Source organism: Corythoichthys intestinalis, chromosome 20, assembly GCF_030265065.1.
Source record: "Corythoichthys intestinalis isolate RoL2023-P3 chromosome 20, ASM3026506v1, whole genome shotgun sequence".
In the NCBI taxonomy this organism is placed as follows: Eukaryota; Metazoa; Chordata; class Actinopteri; order Syngnathiformes; family Syngnathidae; genus Corythoichthys; species Corythoichthys intestinalis.
In genome coordinates this window covers 5,654,650-5,679,379 of record NC_080414.1, presented here as the reverse complement: position 1 = coordinate 5,679,379, position 24,730 = coordinate 5,654,650, and the positions used below count along the sequence as shown (strand labels likewise).

The 24,730-nt window shown below is 39.2% G+C and overlaps 1 protein-coding gene across 5 annotated transcripts in view; it reads left to right on the top strand.

The window, feature by feature from the left end:
- Positions 1-24,730, top strand: part of zfhx4 (zinc finger homeobox 4) — a 459,048-nt gene that overhangs the window by 44,939 nt on the left and 389,379 nt on the right. For 4 of the 5 annotated variants that reach the window (XM_057824359.1, XM_057824357.1, XM_057824356.1 and 1 more), the window contains 2 exons: positions 5,064-5,136; positions 11,036-11,188. The gene's annotated coding sequence lies outside the window, so the exon portion shown is untranslated. Of the gene's footprint in view, positions 1-4,972; positions 5,137-11,035; positions 11,189-24,730 lie in introns of those variants that run through there. The other variant, XM_057824354.1, reaches the window with a different exon arrangement.

The following is a 24,730-nucleotide window of genomic DNA, read 5'->3' as shown; positions in this document are numbered from 1 at the left end:
TCAAGATGACAGGTGCATTGAAGGGGAGTATTTATCTCAATCAGGTCCAGGTCATCAGCATGGGGATACACACAAGTACTGACCTTCATTAAGTTGGTCAAATAATTAGTTGACCTTGGCTAATAAGCACTCCCCCCTGCACATGTGCACATACATACACACACATTCATGCACTAGGGTTTGTATGGCCTCTAATGAAATGAGGGGTGACACGCGAGGCTGATTGCTTTGTTCTGATGAGATTCCGTCTTAAGTAGCACTCTTGATTGATGGACAGATGAACAGGAAGATGGAAAGATGAAGGCAGATTGTGAAGTGTCACACAAAAGTGACTCGGTTATTGCTATTAGCTATAAGAAAGCTAATATATCCATACCTGTCAAGTTGTACGGTTTCGGCGTAATTTGTACAAGTGAGCTCTGATTTTTAAATGTGTACGCCGTACGTTCAAAATCTGTACGTTTTTCGTGTGTTACGTTTTTTTTTTTCTCCGTTCGGATTTTGTCACCGTTTCGGCAACGAGACAATGTGCGTCATGATGCGTTACTACGTTGGTTGAATGACGCGAGAAATGCCAGAGACACTGAGTGTTGTGACGCAGTAGCAAACGCGATGAAAGGCTAGGTGGCTCCAATATTTCCTGACTGTAGCCGACAGCTTACAATCTGCGCCTAGATATCAAATGCTTATAGAACTGCATGCAAAATGACAGACGGCTGCGTTAATAAACAGCCGCCATTTTGAAGCAGTAGACTTCTCAGAAAGGCCCTGTTGTAGTGAACCTTCCTAGCGAACCTTAGTAACTTTTTATCTAACATACGCCTAAATCGGCAAAATCTTGCCTTGAATCTATCTTTAATGATGATACAGTTTTAACACTTTCACATGCCGAAAGTAGACAGAAGGAAACTAATGCAAAAACGGTAGCAATTTTAACAACTTTAACAGTTGATTCACAACATTAAATGATTTCCAAACACAGCAAAGGTTACGATGTTTTTTGTTTTTTAATGAAAAAAAAAACAAAAAACATGAAGGGTAACACCAGTCAGGGCCGGCCCAGGCCATTTGGGGGCCCAAAGCAAAATAATGCCAAGGGGCCCATATTTTTGACCCACCATTTCGTCACAGTGTACTGTGAAACCCATACATGCAATCCAACCCATACTGTACTTCCATATTTTGTATATTAATCAAATTTTGTTGCATTGCATACTTCAAACTTCTCACCCCAAATGATTGTCAGTACTTACAGTATATAGCGCCAAACCTTTTTCTAAAAGAGGAAATGAAAAGTTAAGGAAGAACTTTTATTTCTTAAGCTTGAAATTAAGTATCAAAACTCAAAAAAGTCAACTAAAGCAAACTGTAGTCAACAAAATAAAATATACATTAAACAATTGCCAGATTGGGGACTCCCTAGTGGTCAGGGGCCCTAAGCAGCTGCATAGTCTGCGTATAGGCTGGGCCGGCCCTGACACCAGTTACTTTGCCAAGTGACTAATTACTCTTACCTTCAGATAACTGAGTTACTAATTCAATTACTTTTTGGGAGAAGTAATTTGGAACTAATTAATTACTTTTTAAAAGTAAGATTAACAACACTGGTCATAAAGATGAAGTCTGCAGAATGAAAAGTGAAGATTTTATTCTGCCAATTTGTTGCCGAACACAATTTGCCTGCAACTATTGCTGATCACTTCTCAGAATTAGCAAAAGAAATGTTCCCTGACTCAAAGATTGCATCGGTAAGTTCATTTTATCAATTGACCTTTTTTTATTTATAACTGGACACACCAACGAATTACCTTCAAGTCAAACTGAATTGCGAGCTGAAGTGCCATAAAGTGCAGCCATCAAGACATGATAGAAATTGCCAAAAGTGCTACATAAAATTATAACAAAAGTCACTGTTAAATTTTAGTAATCATGCAGTAGCTGAAGATATTGTTCTTTGATTGCACTTGGTTATACTGTATGTTACAATATTAACAATAAATTCATATTATTTTAAAAACTGAGTTTTATTTTTATTTCATATTGCACACTATATAGAACGTTGTAAGATTAGTCACCAATTTGTAAGGGCATACGTCACTATTTGTAAGATTGCCAACAGCCTCGGGTTGACAGGTATGTAGTGTATATCGTTTGAACATTGTCATGGCGTTGTGCGGATGTGCAATACTCGCATCAGAAGGAGGTGCTATATTTTTGTTGTTGTTTTTTGAACACGGAGACATGTTTTTCTGCTTCATGCTTGTACTGCGCCATAGCATCTCACCCTCCCTCCTTCCCTCAGTGGGACATAACTGTTTTTCTTGGTCACCAGCGCAGCTGGCGTTTGGTACTTAAAGTTAACGATGATTGACAGGTTTGTAGCTTTGATCTGGCCAGAGAGGACTTGGTAGTTCAGTAGTGTACTCCGAGTTCCTCCATCCCAAAAAACGTGCATGGTATGCTGATTGAGCACTCCAAATTGTCCGTAGGTGTGAGTGTGTGCGTGAATGGTTGTGTGTAGAGATGTGGCTGGCACCCAATTCAGGGTGTACCATGCCTTCTGCTTGCACTTAGCTGTGATAGGCTCCAGCAGCCCCGTAAACCTCGTGAGGATAAACAGTTCAGAAGATGAAAGAATGAATGAATTGGCGTTAAAGGTGATGCAATCAAAAATGTGGGTGCGTCTTCATTTTGTGGTGACGCACCTTAACCCTTTAAGGTCTCTGCCTATTATTTTTGATTTTGCATGCCTTCAAGTTGCCTTTATATTTCAAAGAAAAAATTTTTCACAATGGCCTGGTTGAGACCCCTTTTTCAGGACATCATAATTTTCATCTCTGCATATGTATGTATAGTTTGTATAGTAAGCACAGTAAAAAGCATTACAGTATGTATAAAACTTTATAGTATGTATTAGACATGTGACGATTACCGGTTCCAAGGTATACCATGGTATGAAAACGTCACAGTTTCAAAACCAGTATTAGCTATTGTTTATGTCCCAAAAGTGCAGGGACAAATCCCTCGCTTGCAGCTGTAAGGGTCAACCCTCCCCCACCAGTTGTTGCTCAGTGTCAGTGAGTCACCTGTGCTACAAGATGGCTAGAGGAGGTGAAACTCCTGAACTTTTTTTCCCCATTGAAGAAAACAAAATCGCTGGAATGGGAATACTTCGGCAACAGAAAAGTTACAGACAGCCGCGGCTTAGATGAGGAGGGCCAACCGACGTGTAAAACATGTTTGCGGATGGTGGCTGCCGATGATGCAATGCCTCCAAAATGATTTCGCATTTATACAAAATTAAAGGTTAGTAAACACTGTCATGAATGTTTCTCACCAGCTACAAGAGTATAACAAATACAAATTCTGTTCAATGGAAAAAAGTTAAAAATAAAAAAAAGATGTAACCCAGATATCTAAAAGTAACACATTTTAGAGCTGTAATTGCAATACCATGAAACCATGATATTTTTGCTAAAGGTTATCATACCATCAGAATGTCACACCAGCACATGCCTTGTATGTATGTAGATGTATGTTGAATATACGAGTAATTTGGTGTTATTAATGTCCCGTCCCCAGCAAAAAGTGCACATGCAACCTATACTGTTATAGCGTCCCTACCAATTTTGAGACCAAACCTACGCCCTTGAAGGAAACGGTTATGCACACCATTGCAACCAATGCAAAAAGTAAGTGTGAAGCCTTACCAATACATATCGCAATGTTAATTTTTTCCAATATTGTTCAGACCTATCCCAAACAGAGCTATTCAAGTTATCTGGTGAAAATTCGTCTAGTTTTAATATGGCAATATAGTATCGCAAACAGGAAAAAAAATTGCAATAATTTGTTCTAATATTGTTCAGGCCTACTCTGGAAGTTGAACAATCTAATCCGCAACACTGGTACGAAGTATCACCATCCTAAAACATTTATTTATTATGCCAGCAATTAAATTAAGTGACAAACAATTTAGCAAATACTTTTCCTATGATAAAATGATTACAAATCAAATTTGCTAACATTCATCGCCACACAAATATGAAATAAAATCAACCACAAATAGAACACATCTTTTTTCCATACCGCTTTTCCTCACGAGGGTCGTCTTGTGAGTTGTGATCATAAGAGACAAGCATATGGTGCCTTGTCAGTCAGTGGCTTCCACAAATCAATTCTCTGTTGTCACTAGGCATTGAGTTTCAATACAATAAACTTTAAAGTTGTCTTGCGGGGAAGAGCAATATATATATATTTTTTCATATGCTTGTGTACTTTATGCACAGTCACATCACCATGACCAATACACTAATCTCTGCTTTCTCCTCTGGCTACAATGAGCTGAAGAAGGTTAACTTCACCTTGCAGGGTAAATAGAAGAATGAAGCGGAATGGCTGTCTGGGACGGAGCTATAAACAGTCGTTATTAACTCAACTTGATCGCACACGTGGAGATTTATAAGAGGTTGCTGCTTTGAAGTGACTTTTACTGACACAATGCGCCGCACAAATCAATAGACATTTGGGGATATTAGGAACACATTTTATGCAGAGGATATATGATTTTTTTTTTTTAAACTCCTGTTAAAGTGAAAACTGATGTTTGGAGACATTTACAGTGATGTCATTTGTGTCACCGATCCTAAGACCTAAAATAAATTGCCTGCGTTAAATATAAAATACTGTAGGTTCAACTGCAGTAAAGTGAAATGAATGTCAGTCACAAATACTGAACCACATCCTGCATCATTCTATGTTGTTGTCACCCCAGTTAAAATTATTGCATCAAAAAATCAGCAAATAAGTAATCAATGAAACACAAAATAGAAAGTCAATTTTATATTAAAAGTAAACAAAATTGTAATTTTCTAAACGGATAAAATTTGTAAATACGCAATAGATTAAGAATTTTCTCTTTTGCTAATAAAGTTTTTTGCAAGTGTGAAAGAGCCCCTCCCCTACCCAAGAGTCTTGGACAAGAGACTGATGGGAAGCTGAGTAATTAGCTACAAGCTAGTGCTAACCAAACGGAGACGAATAAACTCTTTTCCTTCCAAAAGGCCGACCCTGAGTCTTACCAGAAGAGCGGTGTGACCCTTTGGAAGGCTCAAAAGCTCAACCAGACACGTTTTGGTAAGTTTTATTTTGTATAAATGCTTATTTTTAGAAGTTGTTTTAGCGGAGCAACTATGCATTAGGCACATGCACCTGCCACTGTTAATAGGGAATGGGACGTACTACGTCACTGTTTGGCTAGGCCGCCATGTTGGCAATATGCTTCCGGCAGGCTCAATGGGGATTGTAACGTGTGGTAGTGCTAACCTAATTCCTTCGGTGTATTAGAAAGAAAATATGGGTGTGCATTGTTGTGTCACCGGGTGCAACAGTGTCTCCTGCGACAAAAAAAAAAAAAGGGCGAGGAAAACTGGACTCACTTCTCACCGTTTTTCTGCATGGAGGGCCAAATATCAGATCACGAAGGCACGACGGATGGCTGGGTTGCAGCGGTTCGTCGGAAAAGCATTTCTTTTGATCATATTTCTGCTGGAATGAGAGCGTGTTCCCGTCATCTCTACTCTTGTAAGTAGAACGATTTATCCGTTTTGGTTTCAATACGTTTTTTTATTTTTTTTTACCGTTGTGTAAATCTGCCTCGGTAGCAATGCTAACCTACTCCTCCTCCTCACCTACCTGTTGTGTTACTAGGAAAACCTGCATATGAAATGCTGACAACACATCCCGATTGGTCACCATATCTCTTCTTGGGTTATTCTGAGGTCAAGCGCACCACATCGGAGCGTTATGAGAGGTTGGAAAGGCGAAGAGTGCACGCTGAAACTTCAGTTTGCTCTGCTCTTACAAACACGATCCCAAGTGTTGTTGTGAAAAGTCAATAAAATATGAATACCAAAACATGACTTGAACAACTTCCTGACAAACTGTAACTGCTTGTTGTTTACTTCAGGTCTTCATAATAAACAGGTGTAATAATTACAAAGTCAGGTGACTTAATTTTGTTATTCTATTTGGAATATGCATTGACAATGTGTGGACAGTGTTGTAGACAAGAACTGGGACTGATAAGTTGCAATAGATTTATTTCAAGTAATGCAACTTCTCCAATACAATATTTGAGCTGACAGTTTAAAATCTTTAAATTAGTGCAAACAAGGCCCACCCTCTGATAGGGTCAGCAAATATTATATAATTATAATATATACAAGTTTAACATAAATGTGTCTTTGTCAAAGCAGTTTAAAAACTATTTACTGGCCTTGGGTAAATTGCCAGACAGAATAAATATGTGGTTTAAAGTTCTTGCATTTCCATTTTAGGTATTGCAAGTTCTCCAACACAATATTTGAACTGACAGTTTAAAATCCTTTTAGTGCAAAATGGCCCACACTCTGACAGGGGGTAGCAAATATTATAATACATAATACATTATAAAAAGCTATATACTATATAAATACAAGATCACAACAAAACCTGTATTTTTCAAAGCAGTTAAAAAAACATTCAGTGGCCTCAGGTAGATAAAGGTGTATAAATATGTACATTACAGTTCTTGCATTTCTATTTTAGGTATTGCAACTTTTCCAACACTATTTGAATTGACAGTCTAAAGTCTACATTAGTGCAAACAAGAATAATTATAAATAATAATAGAATTTATCAATTCAACATTACAATGAAACGTGTCTTTGTCAAAGTGGTTAAAAAAAACAACACTTCACTGGCCTTAGTTAAATAGCCAGGCAGAATAAATATGTGCATTAAAGTTCTTGCATTTTCACAAGTTAAAAGCCCGCAGTTTATCAGCAAGAAAGGCAGACCCAGACGACGTCTGCTGCAGGGGCTTGTTTGATTCCGACACAAGACAAATGGAACCACTCAATTGAACAAATTTTCTTTGTCAAATAATCCAAGAAGAGAGATGGTGACCAATCGGGATGTCTTGTCAGCAGGTTTACCTAGTAACACAACAGGTAGGTGAGAAGGAGGAGTAGGTTAGCATTGCTACCGAGGCAGATTTACACAACGGTAAAAAAATAAAATAAAAAAACGTATTGAAACCAAAACGGATAAATCGTTCAACTTACAAGAGTAGAGATGACGGGAACACGCTCTCATTCCAGCAGAAATATGATCAAAAGAAATGCTTTTCCGACGAACCGCTGCAACCCAGCCATCCGTCGTGCCTTCGTGATCTGATATTTGGTCCTCCATGCAGAAAAACGGTGAGAAGTGAGTCCAGTTTTCCTCGCCCTTTTTTTTTTGTCGCAGGAGACACTGTTGCACCCGGTAACACAACAATGCACACCCATATTTTCTTTCTAATACACCGAAGGAATTAGGTTAGCACTACCACACGTTACAATCCCCGTTGAGCCTGCCGGAAGCATATTGCCAGCATGGCGGCCTAGCCAAACAGTGACGTAGTACGTCCCATTCCCTATACAATTAAACGGAGAATGATATTGTATGTATGTCATTGTTTTTTTAAATTTATTTTATTTTAATGTAAAAATAATGATGTATTATATTGTGTGATTTGGATTCATTTAATCTGTAAAATCTGTTTTAAAAAAAAAAAAAAAAACGGGCAACCAACCCATTTTAGGTCTCGAAATTCGGTCTTCTTAAAGCAACACTAGGTAACTTTTCAACTAGGCCTGCACAAAATTAGGCTTCCTGAATCCCTTTTATATACAGCACTCTCGATCGTTCACAGATAAACCCCCTTAGCCTGGATTAAACAGTAATATATGATTACAATCATATAGCACGGTTTTGCAAACTTTTTTTGCACTTTCAGTTCTTAAATAAATGAATAATAAATAAATACAAAAATTGAAGCACTTTACATCCATTAAGCAACAATAAAAAAAGTACAGAAACTAAGATTATGTTTTTTAATCATCAAGAATATGATAAATTGTTTAAAGAATATAAAATAAAGAAGGAAAAATTAAGAATAAAAGGATAAATGAGAAAAACAAGGGGGAAACTAATTTTTCAGTCAGAGGTATTCATGCCATCTGATGAAAATTCTTCTAGTTTTAATATTGCAATATATATCTCAAAACCCCAAAAGGTTTTTTCCAATATCGTTCAGCCCTATTTTCAACCTTTTTAAAAATATTTTCATAACATTTGTCATAATATGTCCACTGACAACTAGTTGAATGACACCTCTTATATATCTTGAGGAGGTCTGTATCGCTTTCACCGACACTTATTAACTATGAGGAGGGTGGCAGAAACCCTTTAAACAAATGTGCTGACTGCTTTACGAAATACGTCACTTCCCCTTTTACCCATTCGTTATAAAGACTGGAGTTGATGCGAATGCTTTCACGCGAATTCTACAAATATGGCAGAACAACAATAGAGACATAAAGTTTTGTTTGAGGAGGAAAATAAAAGGCAGGCTACTGGAATATACAGAATAAACATTGGCCCGGCTTTCACTTGCTTCCACACTAACGGGGAGTTTGCATGGTGACGCACCGAAATTACGACAAATTTCATGTTTGCATTTATATGGTTCCGTCTCTATTCGAACGATGTCGCAATTCCACGTGAAAACGATGTAGTATTCATGCCAGGCTCTAGGGGGCAGTGCAGATTTACAAGGCGACAGCCAAATATGCATTTCCTTGGCACCATCAACCTCCTCAGCCTGGAAGACAACATGCCCGCCCTCTCCAAGCAATAGCATTCGTCTTTTGCTCCAAAAGACACAAAAATGCAAATAATAAACATATTTAAATCAAAACTATTATAAAAACAGTAAATTAAAGCCGACATTCCGCCATAGTTGCTGTTTTTGATGTTTAGTAGCAGCGCTGCGCATGCCCTAAATGCATGTGTGAGTGCTGACGTCATCGGCGCGAGAGCTTTACAATTATGTGCTTGCGGAGCTAGCCTCGCAATCGAATCCTTCCACTTTGGAGCCCGGAATCAAAGGTTTGTGTCGTCGCCCTCTGTTTTCACTGTCACCATATTAAGGCGAGTCCATTTCGCAACTCAATTGTTGCGTCTTGGTGTCGCAGCGTCAACATGTAAACGACCCCTAAGCCAAATGGTTGCTAACCGTCGTATGCCATTGTTTAGCCACAACTAGATTCATTACCTTATTACTCTTCATCCTTCACACAACTGCTGGAAACAGAATTGTTTTTTTAATCCATCTGCAGGCGACCGGGAGATGGATTTTTGATTGGCTGATGATTTTACAACACTGTGCGAGTCCTCATTGGAAACGCAGTCTTCCTGAAGGCAAAACACTACGGCTGAACGATTTGGATATTGGAAAAAACTGACATTGCGATTTTTTGGGGCGCATTTGCGAAATATATTGCGATGCTATAACCAGAAGAATTTGGACAGATACTTTGGTTGACTCACCATGACCACATTCTATTCATATAATACCGTATATTCCAGGCTAAGGGGGTTAATTTTTGAATGATGAAGATTGCTGTATTTTAAAGGCAGAGGTGAGTAGTCATGCATTACATTTACTCCATTACATTTACTTGAGTAACTTTTTGAGAAAAATGTACTTTTTCTTGACTAGATTCGTGAATAAGAAACGCTACTCATACTCTGCTACTTTGGGCTACACTAGAGTCATTATATTTTTCCTCTTTATTCGAAATATCGACTTTATTTTTGTCAGAGATGCTCAAGTTTCACCAATGAAATGTCGCAACAATAATCACATGACTCCATTATACCAATCAGACTCAAGCTTGCCGTTCTTCCAGCACGTCAGACTGTTCAGTCACATGGTCTTTAAAGCACCGTAAAAAAATATATATATTTGGCGTATGTGCTGAGAAAAAAATACCATATTTAAATTTTAAAAATTGTGCGCAGTTACTCACAGCGTTACTCATTACTTGAGTATTCTTTTCACCTTGTACTTTTTCCTAGTACTTGAGTACATTTCTTGGATAATGACTCCTTTTACTTGAGTATTATTTTGAAGTAACGCGACTCTTACTTGAGTACAATTTTTGGCTACTCTACCAAGCTCTGATAAATGGGAGTCAGGAGGCCATGTCTCTGCACACTTGCTGTTTTTATGAAGACCCCCCCCCCCTCCAAAATACAAATTGCACCTCTGCGATAGGACCATTGCTCATGCGCACAATGCGATAGCGATGTTCTAACGATATTTTGTGCAGGCCTACAAAACCGTTTTTGTCCACTGGCGTCTGTTACGTCCCACGGACGCCTCGCTAAGGGCGCAACATAAAACGAGCCACACAACGTACGAGTGGACACAAATTTATTTACACAACAATCAAACTCGCAATGAATATGTTCAAAATGTGGATGAAGCGCGGCTTCAGGGTAAGCCCAGGCCAAAACAACAAACAAAAGTAATCTACACTTAAACCCCGCCCGCTAACTAAACCCTGATCATGAAAAGGAACAAAGAAAAGACAGCCACTAACCTAGCTTCTTACACTAAATAAAACAGGAGAAAACGGGTTCAACAGAAATGGCGACTTACCCCTACTGCTTCAGTGCTCTTATTTACAGTGGTGAACAAAAACGATCCAATAATGGCAAAACACAAAAGACCTCACCGAAGAAGCGGAAGTGTATCAAACTAGCGATCAAACGCACACAAGAGTGAAAGGCGAGCAAACAGCTGGCGAGGAGGACCGCGGCAGAATGCTGTCAAATGTGACCTCCGAGAGCGTTGACAGGCAGGTTTTTGAAGCTTGGCGCCTTTTTTTAGTGGTCAATCAGCTGCGGCGACGTCGCCGGTCCGTCCAGCGTCGATCAGCTTTCGTCATAGTGGGAGGGGAAGTAGCCAGCGGGTGGAGGTGACGATCAGCTGACTGGAAGAGTCTCAAAAAATAAACTATGAAACGGCCAGGCGTCGCTAAATTCGACCAAAACTGAAAATTTACCAAGTGTTACTTTAACAGCCGGATTGAAATAATTTTAAACTTTTTTTTTGTTTTGTTTAGAAAATGACTAAAAATATCTTGTGGACTGATAACAGGCCAGGTTTCAGTAGAAATTCAGACAACCGGATTGAAGAACGACGAGGATGACAACGACTTGAAGGACAACAGGATTCTCAGTGAAAACCAAGTGGCGAGCTACCCACGAGTTGGATTTCTTCTATTTCCCCACCTGAACAACAAGGGTTATGGTAGGAATTGAATTTTTATTTATTTATTTATTTTTTGATGGACTGAGTTGTTCTATACTAGATTTTGAATTTTGAACTTTCTAAATGCCTTTGAAAATTATTTGAAGTGTTAACGATTTGAATTCTGTTCAGTTTGTGATTTTGGTTCGGATTTTAAATAAAAAAAAAAAAATCACTAATTGGCAAACTTGACTGGTCAGACAAATTGAACGTAAAATAGGATAGGAAAAAAAAAACTGTCAGAATCTATAATTTTGTTATAATACTTAACTCAAAACTGAGCTCAAAACTGGTCCAGTTGCTAAAAAGCAGTAACTTATTCAAGCATGAGCAATAGGACAATTGAAATCGCTGCTTTTGCCACATTTTTTTTGTCATCTCAGTACACACTAATCTGAAGCCATTTGAGCAAATAACATTGAAAATTGCTATATTTTTGGTGTGAGCTTTTAAAATTGCAGTCTTTGGAAAAATCAGTTGGGCAATTTAGCAGCAGATTAATGCTAACGTTTCCTCTTAGCAAGCCTAACTGCCACATCTGCACGTACACATGTAGGAAGCCGCAAAAGAAAGGTGCTCACCAACAACAGGGAGGGGTTGAGTCGTTGTAGTGGATGTTTATCAACTACTTGTGCTTGCAGGCCGAATGCACCATTGTCTTGTCCGAGACGCTAACCTTTAGCGTCTCGCTGCGCTTCGGCGCGTCTTACAAAGTTCATTGCGAGAAAAGAGTCTTGACCCTGTGGATGATTTGGAGGACTGAAATACCACTTTCATTTATTATTAATCCAGGCCGACCAAGGGGAAGGCGAGCCGTGGCACTGTCATACCTGACTGGCTAATGTAAGAAGTGGCCATCTCACTGCAGCCCTGGGGAATCAAAGCCCATTACTGCTTTGAGAGATGCCCTAATGTCCAATGTGAACACACACACACAGCAGATCAAAACATTAGTACGAGCGTGAGATGTCCATGCACACAAAAACACACTTAAAATAACGCGTGGAGAGATGTTGTGTACCACTCAAAGTTTTCTTTATAATGTTTGAATGTCATGTTTGAGAGCTTTGGAATCAAACATTTATAATTAAAAAATGGCCTTGTACAAATTTATTTCATTGTATTATATAAAAATGTCATGGGATGCTGTTTTTTGTGTACTTAAAAAAATAATTATTGTTATAATTGTTATTTTTTTATTACTCATTCATAATGTGGAGCTCAGATATTTTGTGTAATTTATCCAATGGAGAATTGAAGTAGTGCTGCATCGATTATTAGATTAACTCGAGTAATTTGATTAGAAAAAAGATTCAAATGAAATGTTGCTGCTTCGAGGATTCGTTTGATTAAAGTGGCGTCGTAATAGTATGTTTTGAAAGTCTTTGCATTTAGTTTTATTGATTTGGGTGGATATACTGCCCTCTAGTGGCAACAGTGAATGTAATATAACTCATTTTACGTGGTTGAATCCAGCTGCTCCCTGTTAAGACCAACATAAGCTAAGTTTTTGTTTCATCTGCTGTTTTGCTAATGCATTTGTAATTTAGTTTATTGGTATATTTAGCCTTTTTTTATGGGCATATGTTTTTGAACCATTTGTTAAGAGCATTGTAAAAAAAAAAGTTGGCATTTTATAATATTTAAGCTAGCGGACTTTTGCTCTACAAGTTCGCCAATTGTTCTTTTGTTGTACTTAGATCCTCATTTATTTATTTTTGTATACCGTTTGAGGCTCGGCTCCAGAATTTAAATTTTTTATGTGCCTTATCCAAATACTTGATAAGTCAAACTAACTAGTTCATCGATTAATCGACTACTAAAACAATCGATAGCTGCAGCCCTAAATTGAAAGGCTTCTGTCATATTGTGATATTTCAGTTCTTTAAATTAATTAGTGCTGCACCGATTTAATCGATTAATTCGATTAGAAAAAATATTCAAATCAAATTTTGCTGCTTTGAAGATCCGTTTAATTAGAGTTACGTTGTACTGGTTTAGTTTGAAATTGTTGCATTTAGTTAGATTGATTTGGGTGGATACACTGCCCTCTAGTGGTGACAGGAAATATGCCATAACTCATTTAATATGGCTGAATCCAGCCGCTCCCTGTTAAGACCAACATAAGGTTGTGTAATTTGGTTTGAGCTCATATGATTGTTAATGCATTCGTAATTTAGTTTATAGGTATATTTAGCAGTTTTATGTGTGAACATGTTTGAATGATTTTTTTAAGAGATGTTAAAAAAAAAGTTCATCTTATAGCATTTAAGCCAGCAGACTTTTGCTATGCAAGTTATCTAATTGTTCTTTTGTTGTATTTAGATCATTTTTAAAAATTTTTTTAAACCGTTTGAGGCTAAGCTCAGGTATTTACATTTATTTTTAAAGGCATTTATTGTTCTTGTGGAATGGAAAATCCAATTCTGCATAATTTGAAGAAAAACTAGGGAATTTTATTTGGATTTGCATTTAATGCACTTAGTGCATTCTTAGCAAGCCTTTGTGATTTAGAGCTTCTAAAATTTACTCTGCAAAGCATTAAATGATCCTAATCAGTGTTGTTTTCATCAAGGATGACTAAAACGAAAATATTTCGTCAACAAACAATTTTTTGATGACAATGACAAGATGATAACGAGCTAAAAATTTGTCTTGGGAGACTAGTTTTCGTCTGATGGGACGAGAACGAAACGAAAATACGCCATAGTTTCCATCGCATGTTCACAATGTGTGAGATTTTATGTGTTGTTAGACTGCATAGTGTCTGGTTGTGTCACTCATTTGACGTGCTGTACCCCCCCCCCCCCCCCCAAATCACCCCCTAGGTTCTCTCCAGTCTCGCCATTGCTTGTATTGAGACACACACTGTAAGATTTTGCTTTTTATCTTGGCAAGAGACAATATGCAATCTTGCTTTAGCCTTCAAAGGTCAATGCTGAGCGATCATCACACACTAAATTTAACAGTAGTGTTAGCATTAGGCACTGCTAACGGCGAGCGTCCTCTTAAACTCTCAACTTTTTCCACACACAGTTTGTGGATATAATACATTGAAAATAATGTACTGTTTTCCTGCTTAGTGTGTTTTTTAACATGATAGATTTGTTGATGCTTGTACTGTATATGCTCATTATGTGCTCTTCTGTCAATGTTCATTCGAATAGTTGGATCTTGGAATTAAAAAAAAACATTTTTTTTTTTTACATTATTTTTGGACTAAAACTTTTGAATATTACAGACGAAAACATTTTGATTTACTGTCGACTAGAACTAGACGAAATTTGTGTGAGATTTCCTCGACTAAAACCAGACAAAGACGAAAACATTTTGAAATGACTTACCGTATTGGCCCGAATATAAGATGGCCCTGATTATCAGACGACCCCGTCTTTTTCAAGACTCAAGTTTGAAAAAAGACTTTTTGAACACCAAATTAATTTTTATACAGAAAATAATTACTGTACATCTGACAAAAAAAAAAAAGATTATAACATTATATTTGACAGAAAAAGCATGTTATTTTGCCTCATTCAAATCTTAATATCGGAACCTTTTATTATGTAAACTAAAGTGCAATGACATTCGTAAATGAATGGCTTCTGGTTTTTGAAATGTAGATACACCAATCTATTGTGATAAAACAACAAAATTGCAATAACTGCAATAACCATCAAAGTGAGGTCTAACTGTAACTGTGGTCTTGAACCAAATCTGAATAAGGAAAAACATTGCAATAAAATAATGCAAACTGGTTAAGCTTGAGAGTAGCTGAGATCTGTCATGACGGAACATTACTCCTCAAGTTCAGCATTCGCGTCAATGATATCTGGCGCCATCTAGCGTTGTGAATGGGTATAATGTCTGGAGCGCGGATATAAGACGACCCCCCTTTTTTCAGTCTTGTTTCAATGCAAAAAACACCGTCTCATATTCGGGCCAATACGGTAAATATGACTAATAGGTTTTATCGACCGAAAGACTAAGACGAAAATTAAAAGGGCTGCCAAAAACAACACTGGTCCTAATCCGATTACTCGATTATTCTAACTAAGTAGTTGATAGATTATTCGAATACTTAAATAATCGATAACTGCAGCCCTAAGATTAATGAGTTATTTTTTTCATCCATCCATCCATGCATACATACATAAATAACTGGGGCTTCACTCTATCGTAAAACATGGTAAGTAAATGGAATAAGAGTATTTCTATTTAGTATTTTAATTACTATCAAATAGTATAAAGAGTATTTTGGGAGCATATGCATTTTTTATTTTTATTTTTTTTAATTTAATTTTTAATTTTTTTGTGAAATCCATGATTTGTGTTTTTACACCTGTTTGATGATGCATTTAGGTAAAAAAAAAAAAGTAAATATGAATCATTTTGAAGTCAACTAATGGAATGTGAATGAGTGTAGGAGCAAATGCAGCGGCTTAATGACCCAATGGCTCTGCGACTGAAGTGTGGCTAATGACGCATGTGTGTATGAAGTACAGAACCCTGTGTTTTGAAGGAGGGGGGGATTCCTATCAATACAATGGATTAGATGAATATTTCAGACTTAATGTTTTTGTTGAAGAATTTGCTAAACAAACGGGAGCTGAAGCCTAACGGTCGCTTGTGCAGGAAAATGCAATTTACTTAGACTTATCTGATCATCTTTTTAATTAAGAATATAATGGCCTTATAGATTTTTGAAAGATGAATTTGTATTGACATTTTTATAATTACCCATCTTTATTGCTTTTTATGAAAATAGTCGTCACGGCTCATTTACCTTGGCAAAACCTCAGGCTATTGGTGAAATGTTTTCATAGGACATTTCGGCCCCTCACCTAACTAGTGTTTTATACTTACCCCCCCACCCCCCCAAAAAAAAGACGCAGAAGTAATAAAAAAAAATCTTTCTTTGCGAAAATCAAGGAAAATACAGATCATATTTAAAAACAATCCAAAACTGGCAGGAGTCCTGAGTCAAAGTGACCCTCAAAAACGAAGATTTATCCATACTGTAAGTCAATGCTTAAGACAAAAATAAACATAATCAAAAATCCATTTAAAAGAGCTGGCAAAAATCAATAAGGAATGCCAAATGACCAAATGTTAAATTTCTAGTACATTTCAGCATTTTATGGTTAAGAGAATATATTTTAAGCATCATCACTTTTAACAACTCGAGGGATAAGAGATGAATGAGTCTACAATTTTAAGGTCAACCTGGCAGAACTACACTGGTACCTCGACATACTAACACCTCGACATACAATCCTTTCGACAGCCGACGTAAAATTCGTCTCGTCATTTGTCCCGACATGTGACGACATGCTCGAAATACGACGATTTATAACAGCGTCACAATTTCATTGTTTTCCCACAAAACGGCAACATGGAGAATTTTCTTGTGAAAGAAATCAACATGGGTCCCAAGTAGACATGTGCCGATGACCGGTTTCAAGGTATACTGTGGTATGAAAAAGGTTTCAAAACCGCAAAAAAATTCTGTTATACTGTCCCCAAGGTATGAGCTATTTTTATGTTCCAAAAATGCATGGAGAAATTCCTCGCTTGCAGCTGTAAGGCTCAACCCTCCCCCACCGGTTGTTGCTTAGTGTCATAGAGTCAGCTGAGCTACACGATGGCTGGAGGAGGTGAAACTTTTCCCCCATCGAGAAAAAACCCCCGAATCACTGGTATGGGAATACTTCGGCTAGAGAAAAGTTACAGACGGCTGCGGCTTAGAGGAGGAGGGCCAACCGACATGTAAAACATGGTTTTGGAGGGTGGCTGCCGATGAGGCAATACCTCCAATATGATTTCTTATTTGTACAAAATTGAAGGTTAGTAAACACTGTCTTGAACGTTTCCCACGAGCTATGAGTGTAAACTCCAGCATGTTTAGTGATACTAGCGGTGTATAACATGGCTTTTTTTCTCTCTGGTAACTGTCTGTGTTGAGAAAGAGGGTGTGCATAATCTAAGCATGATACGAGTCATTCACACTTACTTTTAATGGAATTATTTTTGTTCTGCTGGTAATAATGTTGAGCTGTGGCTGTGAGTTTAGGCTCACCTAAAGGACTGCATTTATTTTAATAATATTTAGAATCATTTTTTTTTAACATTGTAGTTATGTTCCAATTTGCTAATGTTTTGGAAAAATAAAAATCCTGTTGAATTTTTTTTTTCTATTCAATTCAATTCAATTTTATTTGTATAGCCCTCAATCACAACAGAAGTCTCAAAGGGCTTTACAGAGGCAATATGATACACAATTAGAAATGAAGCAACAAAGATGAATAGATACAGTTCAAGTCCTGGGTATCCCCTATCCTTAAGACCCTCCATGCCGGCAAGGAAAAACTCCAAAAACTCCAGAGTCAATTGGGAGAAAAATGAGAAACCTTGGGGAGTACCGCAGTCAGGAGAGATCCACTCCCAGGACGGATAGACAGGAACCCCAGAACTGCTAATGGGAATTAGCAAGCGAAGTTATAGTCCGTAAAAATACAGTGGAGTAAAGTTTCTACGCTTTCTGTTCATTCTAGGGCATGTAGTGGTCACATCTGTTGAGTTTGAGAGACTGCCTATTCATTTGGGCAGATTCCCGACCCAGAAATGACTGGGAAAATCAACAGCAAATGACCTGAAGTGACCATTCGCGCACCTTCTCATCAGTCTGTTCAGGAACAGCATGCAAAACACAACCGCCACCTTATTCACCCGATTCGTTATATTATTATTCAGTATTTATGAAGGATTTAGCCTAAATTTTTGGGCTGTAGAATGAATTAATTGAATTGTAATGTATTTTTTTTAGGAAAATCCCGTCAATGGAAGCCATATAGTTAACTGAGACACTATTATGGTGGAAGATTTTGGTAGCAACTTGTTGGTTCCTTTTATTTTTTTGAACACCGACACCTTTTTTAAAACTATATCTCGATTCTTGGCAGGAGCATATTGATAACCTTTTGGGATATAAAGTATTACCATATATCAACATTTCGATGAGATCCGCCCGGAGTTTCTAAAGGCTCTGGATGTTGTGGGGTTGTCTTGGTTGACACGAGTCTGCAGTATCGCGTGGACATCGGGGACAGTGCCTCTGAATTGGCAAACCGGGGTGGTGGTCCCTCTTTTTAAAAAGGGGGACTGGAGGATGTGTTCCAACTATTGGGAGATCACACTCCTCAGCCTCCCTGGGAAGGTCTACTCGGGGGTGCTGGAGAGGAGGGTCTGTCGGGAAGTCGAATCTCGGATTCAAGAGGAGCAGTGTGGTTTTCGTCTGGGCCGCGGAACAGTGGATCAGCTCTATACCCTCAGCAGGGTTCTCGGGGCGTCATGGGAGTTCGCCCAACCAGTCTACATATGTTTTGTGGACTTGGAGAAGGCGAACGACCGTGTCCCTCGTGGAGTCCTGTGGGGGGTGCTCCGGGAGTATGGGGTATCAGAATTCCTGATACGTGGGATCCGGTCCCTGTATGACCGGTGTCAGAGTTTGGTCCGTGTAGCCGGTTGTAAGTCGGATCCGTTTCCAGTGAGAGTTGGACTCCGCCAAGGCTGCCCTATGTCACCGGTTCTGTTCATCACCTTTATGGACAGAATATCTAGCCGCAGCCGAGGCACTGACGGGGTCCGGTTTGGTGGCCTCAATATTGCATCTCTGCTTTTTGCGGATGATGTGGTGTTGTTGGCTTCATCGGGCCGTGACCTTCAGCTCTCACTGGAGCGGTTCGCAGCCGAGTGTGAAGCGGTCAGGATGAGAATCAGCACCTCTAAATCTGAGACTATGGTCTTCAGTCGGGAAAAGGTGGAATGCCGACTCCAGGTCAGTGATGAGGTCCTTTCCCAAGTGGAGGAGTTCAAATATCTCGGTGTCTTGTTCACGAGTGGGGGGAAAAATGGAACGGGAGATCGACAGGCGGATCGGTGCCGCGTCTGCAGTGATGCGGACTCTGCATCGGTCCGTCGTGGTGAAGACGGAGCTGAACCGAAAGGCGAAGCTCTCTATTTACCGGTCGATTTACGTTCCTACCCTCACCTATGGTCACGAGCTGTGGGTCGTGACCAAAAGAACAAGATCCCGGGTACAAGCCGCCGAAATGAGTTTCCTCCGTAGGGTGTCCGGGCTCTCCCTTAGAGATAAGGTGAGAAGCTCGGTCATCCGGGAGGGGCTCGGAGTAGAGCCGCAGCTCCTCCACATCGAGAGGAGCAAGATGAGGTGGCTCGGGCATCTGATTAGGATGCCTCCGGGGCGCGTCCCTGGTGAGGTCTTCCGGACACGACCCACAGGGAGGATGCCACGGGGCCGACCCAGGACACGCTAGGGAGACTATGTTTTCCGGCTGGCCTGGGAACACCTTGGGATCCCCCAAGAAGAGCTGGCTGAAGTTGCTGGGGAGAGGGAAGTCTGGGCTTCCCTTCTGAAGCTGCTGCCCCCGCGACCCGACCTCTGATAAGCGGGAGAAAATGGATGGTTGGCTGGACCATTTTGATATTTTGTCACAATCCTAAAAATGATAAACGTAAACATTTGAACCATATCTAGTTGCCCTTGTTAAATTTATAAATGCTTCTAAACCTGTGATTAGGTATATTTGCCAAACCCTGGGTGCTCTTAAATTTAACAATCTTGAACTTTTAACCATGTCACAACTGGAAATTGTACCTCTTTGCTTGGTTTTACATTCTCTGAGCTCTTAACACTTTTCAGGTGATTAGAGTCATGTGTTTGATTTGCGTGAACCGAACCTGTCAAGTGTGAACAGTCTTGGTTTGAATTTAGCCATTTGTTTAATTTGGCTTTGTCACCATAAAATGTGTGACACTGGGATTAAATAAAATGAGTAACATTGGGTTTCCCAGAGTGTGAATAGGTGTTGGCTCAGCTTGTCTCGCTTGGTCAACTTTAAGAAAACCCTTCAAGCTGCCTGTTTAGGTTTTGTCTGTGTGGAAAAGCTATGAACAGTCAGTGTGGTCTTAGGGATATTTTCGGTAAAACTGCTCCACATAAGAATATGCTCAGCAGATGGCAGCTGGCCCCTCGCCTTGTTAGCTTTGCTTGGAACAAAGCACACAAACTATTGACACACAGTAGTTCTCGAAAGTTCACACGGGGTCATCCAGATCCAGTACAGTCAAGTATCGCCAATGCCCAAACATTTCAGATCAGAATATATTACGCCACCTGTTTAGTTGCCAACATGTTTTCAAGAGGTCACAAGGCACTTTGGATCATGCATACAGTATTATTATTATTATTTTTTTAGGTTGCCAAGCAGTAGCAACATTACCTGCTTGTGCATCCAAGAGTTTACTTCAGCGAGGAAGAACATAATTTCTAGATGAACGCCCGTTGCAAATTCGCAACTTGTAGAATGTTTCGCCGGTGCAGCACATTTTGGCAGAACACCGGTTTTGTCCGACTCTTGTCTCGTCTTATTCCGTCTTTCCTGTTCATTTTGCTTTTGCTGCTCGTTTTGTGAAATATCGACAGTGCTGTCATGCTCACTAATATTCCTCTCGGGTTCATATTAAAAGGGTTGAACATATGACATGTTTTGGTCGCTAGTGTTATACTCTGGAAGCCCGGCAGCGTAACCATATGACGTCAACAACAATGGCGACCTACTACTTAAACTAATTTAACAAATTGCATAAAAACGAAAACATCAATAGGGTTTTCAACATAATTATTTTAACTCATTAATAGGGCTGTAACGGTAGATTCGGTACGTACCTCGGTTTTGAGGTCACGGTTCGGTTGTTTTTCGGTACAGTAAGAAAACAAAATGCAAAATATAAATGTGCTAGTTGTTTATTACACACCTTTGTGCTTTCAACAATAGGAACATTAGCCTATACAAAGCTAGAATTCTGCTCAAAAAGTTGCGGGTATTTAAAGATAATCCAACAACAATTTGCCTTTCAGACCCCGCGTATTGGTCAACTTTCTTTCTGAAAGAAAAGAAAAAAGAAGTCCTGTTCTAAAGAGAAAAGCAATCCCAATGACAAAGATTTTAACATGTATTTTAAATATGAAATGCCTCAACGAATCTTTTTTTCTTATGAACGGTTTTCAAAAGCTTTATTGGTGGATTTTCTCAAGTTAAAGCGCCACACAGAAATTGATAAACTTAATTGTGTAAGCAGGATCTGTGTATTACTTATTATTTAATCACAGGTGTTTTAGCTCATTTCAATTTATTTAATTTAAATGGGCTATTATTTATTTTATTATGTGTTTATATTTAACAAATGTGATGTAGTATTCATTTATATTGTATATTTTATGTTGTATAACTTTAGTTCCTATGTGAATATTAGTTCCTACTTGTTTTGTTGTGGTAGGACGGTTTTGTATTGAACACGGGGCCGTGTTGGTTATTATTATAGCAGAGAAGACAGCAGTAAATCAACAAAGACAAGTCAACTGTGCTCAACCCTGCTCTACCACTCAAGAGATCTGATGGACTCAAAAAGTGGGTTACGATTGCATATTAGTTTGAAAATCGACCGGATCCACCTTATTTTTACACGAATGACTTCCGGTTTGCCCGATCCTAGCTACCGGTAGTAGTATTGATGCAGGAGGGTCGCGTCTCGCGTCAAATAATAAACGTTCTTTTCGTGTGCATTGTGTTGAGCCGCTTCTGGGACGCGTCTAACACGCGGCAGCACTGCGGCTGGTGTGAATTTGCTGATTGACTTTAACACCCGCGTTTCACTGCGTTCTCGCGGCGGCTGCGTTGTCGCGCCGTTGACGTTTCTGGGTTATACTGTCCTACCGTGTTGGTCCTCATTATAGTAGAGAAGACGGAGTAAATGTAATCTACACAAAGAAACTGTAACCCGATCGACTTACAGCGTTACATTACGTCAGAAACTCGTTCGGTACGCCTCCGTTCCGAACCGAGCACCACGTACCGAAACGGTCCAATACAAATACAAGTACCGTTACACCCTTACTCATTAATAATGTTTATCTTTTAAAAACTACAATCCTTTCTATCCGTGGATCCCTTTAAGGATGCCTTACGGCAGGGGTCCCCAACCTTTTTTGCACCACGGACCGGTATTAATTGGGTCTTTTTTTCACGGACCGGTGTTCTGACAAATTTTGCAACCCATCAAAAATTACAATGATGCGGTTCTGCGCATGCGCGTAACGTTAAACATAGCTGCAAAATGCGCAAATGCAGCGATTCCAAAGTAAACACGACAAACTTTCTTGAAAGAAAGGAATATTAACTTACGTTTGATCATGGAAGGACTTGTAGAATAGTTCTCCTCAGATACATCCTGCCATGTAAGCTGCACACAACAACTGCACACCGCTCGCACCATTAACGACTTCGCCTTGTCGTTAAACATTAATTAAGCCCGCTTCACAAAGATACGATGTTGGAAATTGTAGCAAGGTGTTCAATGCTCTTGTAGCGATGTCAGGATATTCCAGAATGACTTTAATCCAGAACCTCGGTAGAGTTGTCTCAAATGTACGTTTAATAAGGTCGCCGTCATTTGTGATCTCTACAAGTTGATCTTCCTGTTTCACAGACGTGCTCGAATCACTTTTTTTATTCACAAACGGGTCACGAATCCACTCCATCGCAGTTCGTGGGTCTCCGAAGTTGTAGGCTCTTCAGGTACCCTTTTCGCCATAAAAATATCTCCAAAGATGTCTGTTTTACAGTCATCTTCGCTCGTGTGGGTAATTATTTCCGGGAACAAATGTGCTGCGCCTGCGGCCAAGCAATACGTTATTTTCGAGGACAAGCGTACATAGATATATTATATACACAAACAAGATGTACTGATAGCAATCCAATCAATGGATTTCTATGAGGACATTCTAATCAATCCCGTAGTATTATATCTAGAGTAGACAGGGATATTGGTGTGTTAAGCAGGGGCACAGGGTTAATTCAGCCAGAATCCGGTCATTATTAAATTATTATTTTTATGTGGCCCGGTAGCAAATGCGCCACGGACCGGTACCGGTCCGCGGCCCGGCAGATGGGGATCCCTGCCTTACGGGGCCTTGAAGAAACTTGCGATTTGATTTTATTCTGTCCGTTCTGAACCTCAAAACACTGAAATTTGAAGAATTTGTAAATGAATGGTTTCAAGACGGCATGGAAAGTGTTTTTATCAAGGAGAGAAAAAGTGAAAGTCACAGTATCAGTTAGAGATTTTATGAATCACTAACCTTTTAGTCCCAAAGTAATTCAATGAGGACATGCTGCCAAAGATCACTTTAGAAAATCAGCTGTAAAAGAAAAAAAAAAAATTATAACCTTTTTTTCTGAATGACTGCGAATACTGAATAGCTTTGGTGAAATGTCAGATGATAATTGTTTACTCCTACGTTCTTTTTCAAACCTTAAGAGAGGCCACGAGTCGATCGTTGTTTCGTTCTGCTGACTATCAGCCCTTGCCTCAGACACACCAAAGCGTCCGCATCATGAAAGAAACATTTAGCAAGCGCACATCCGCAACATTTCCTGCTGCCGTGCAGCCGTTCAAATCCAGCCCGTCATGTAAATAACTTGTTTCTGTGTGCTTTCAATTAAAGCGGAGGACAAAGTGCCATTGCAGCATTTTGATGGATGAGCTTAGATATTGGAGTGTACCGCTGGATGACAAAACGTTCCCGCACTCCACCACAACTCCTCTTTCCTATTGATTCCACGAGCAGTTATTCATCAGGGCAGTGGCCACTGTCAGATCAGCCGTTCCTTCTTCTCACAAAACACATTTTCCACAGTTATTGATAAAGCTATTTGACCTTTTATTCAAATGTGTTTCTGTGTGTAAGACGCACACATCTGTGTTTTTCTTTCTCTTTGCCTTTGCCAGAGGCTTACACATCATTGCTGCTACACCAATAAAGTCAGGCTGTTTTTATTAACGGCAAATGAGCAGGTCTATTCTTTGCAGATGTCAGTTCTAGATGTACTGCGCCTTGCTTATTTGCAACTAAAATAAACCTGAAATCTGTTTTTACAGTTAAGCAAACCCACACTGCATACAATGCATGTAAGCATACTATGGTATGTACAGTATTTTTTTTTTTTGGACACCCAATACTAAACCGATTTGTGTGTCTGAAAAGTTTTTGAATTTGGCTACCATACAAATAGCAAGTAATGTATTTTCGCGCACCTTGAATGAATGGCCTATTTTAGAAGCGTTTTTATGTATAGGCTTCACCGCATTATAAGCAAAGTAGTAGTAGTAGTAGTAGTAATCATTGTGGTTGGGGTTTTGTTATGCATCCACTAGAGGGAGCTGTGCTAAAAGGAACGACATGCCGTGATTAACCAATATTAATCCATACATAAAGCACATCAGATTATAAGGCGCACTTTAGGATCTTTTACATCGATTCAAAAGTGAGAGAATTTGCCAGATAACACAAAATGACATTTGTTATAAGTATTCATTCATGCTCATGACAGTGTCATGTCATAGTTATGATTTTCTTAAAACAGTCTTATGGCGCCACTGTCAAATAAAGTGTTACCAAATACC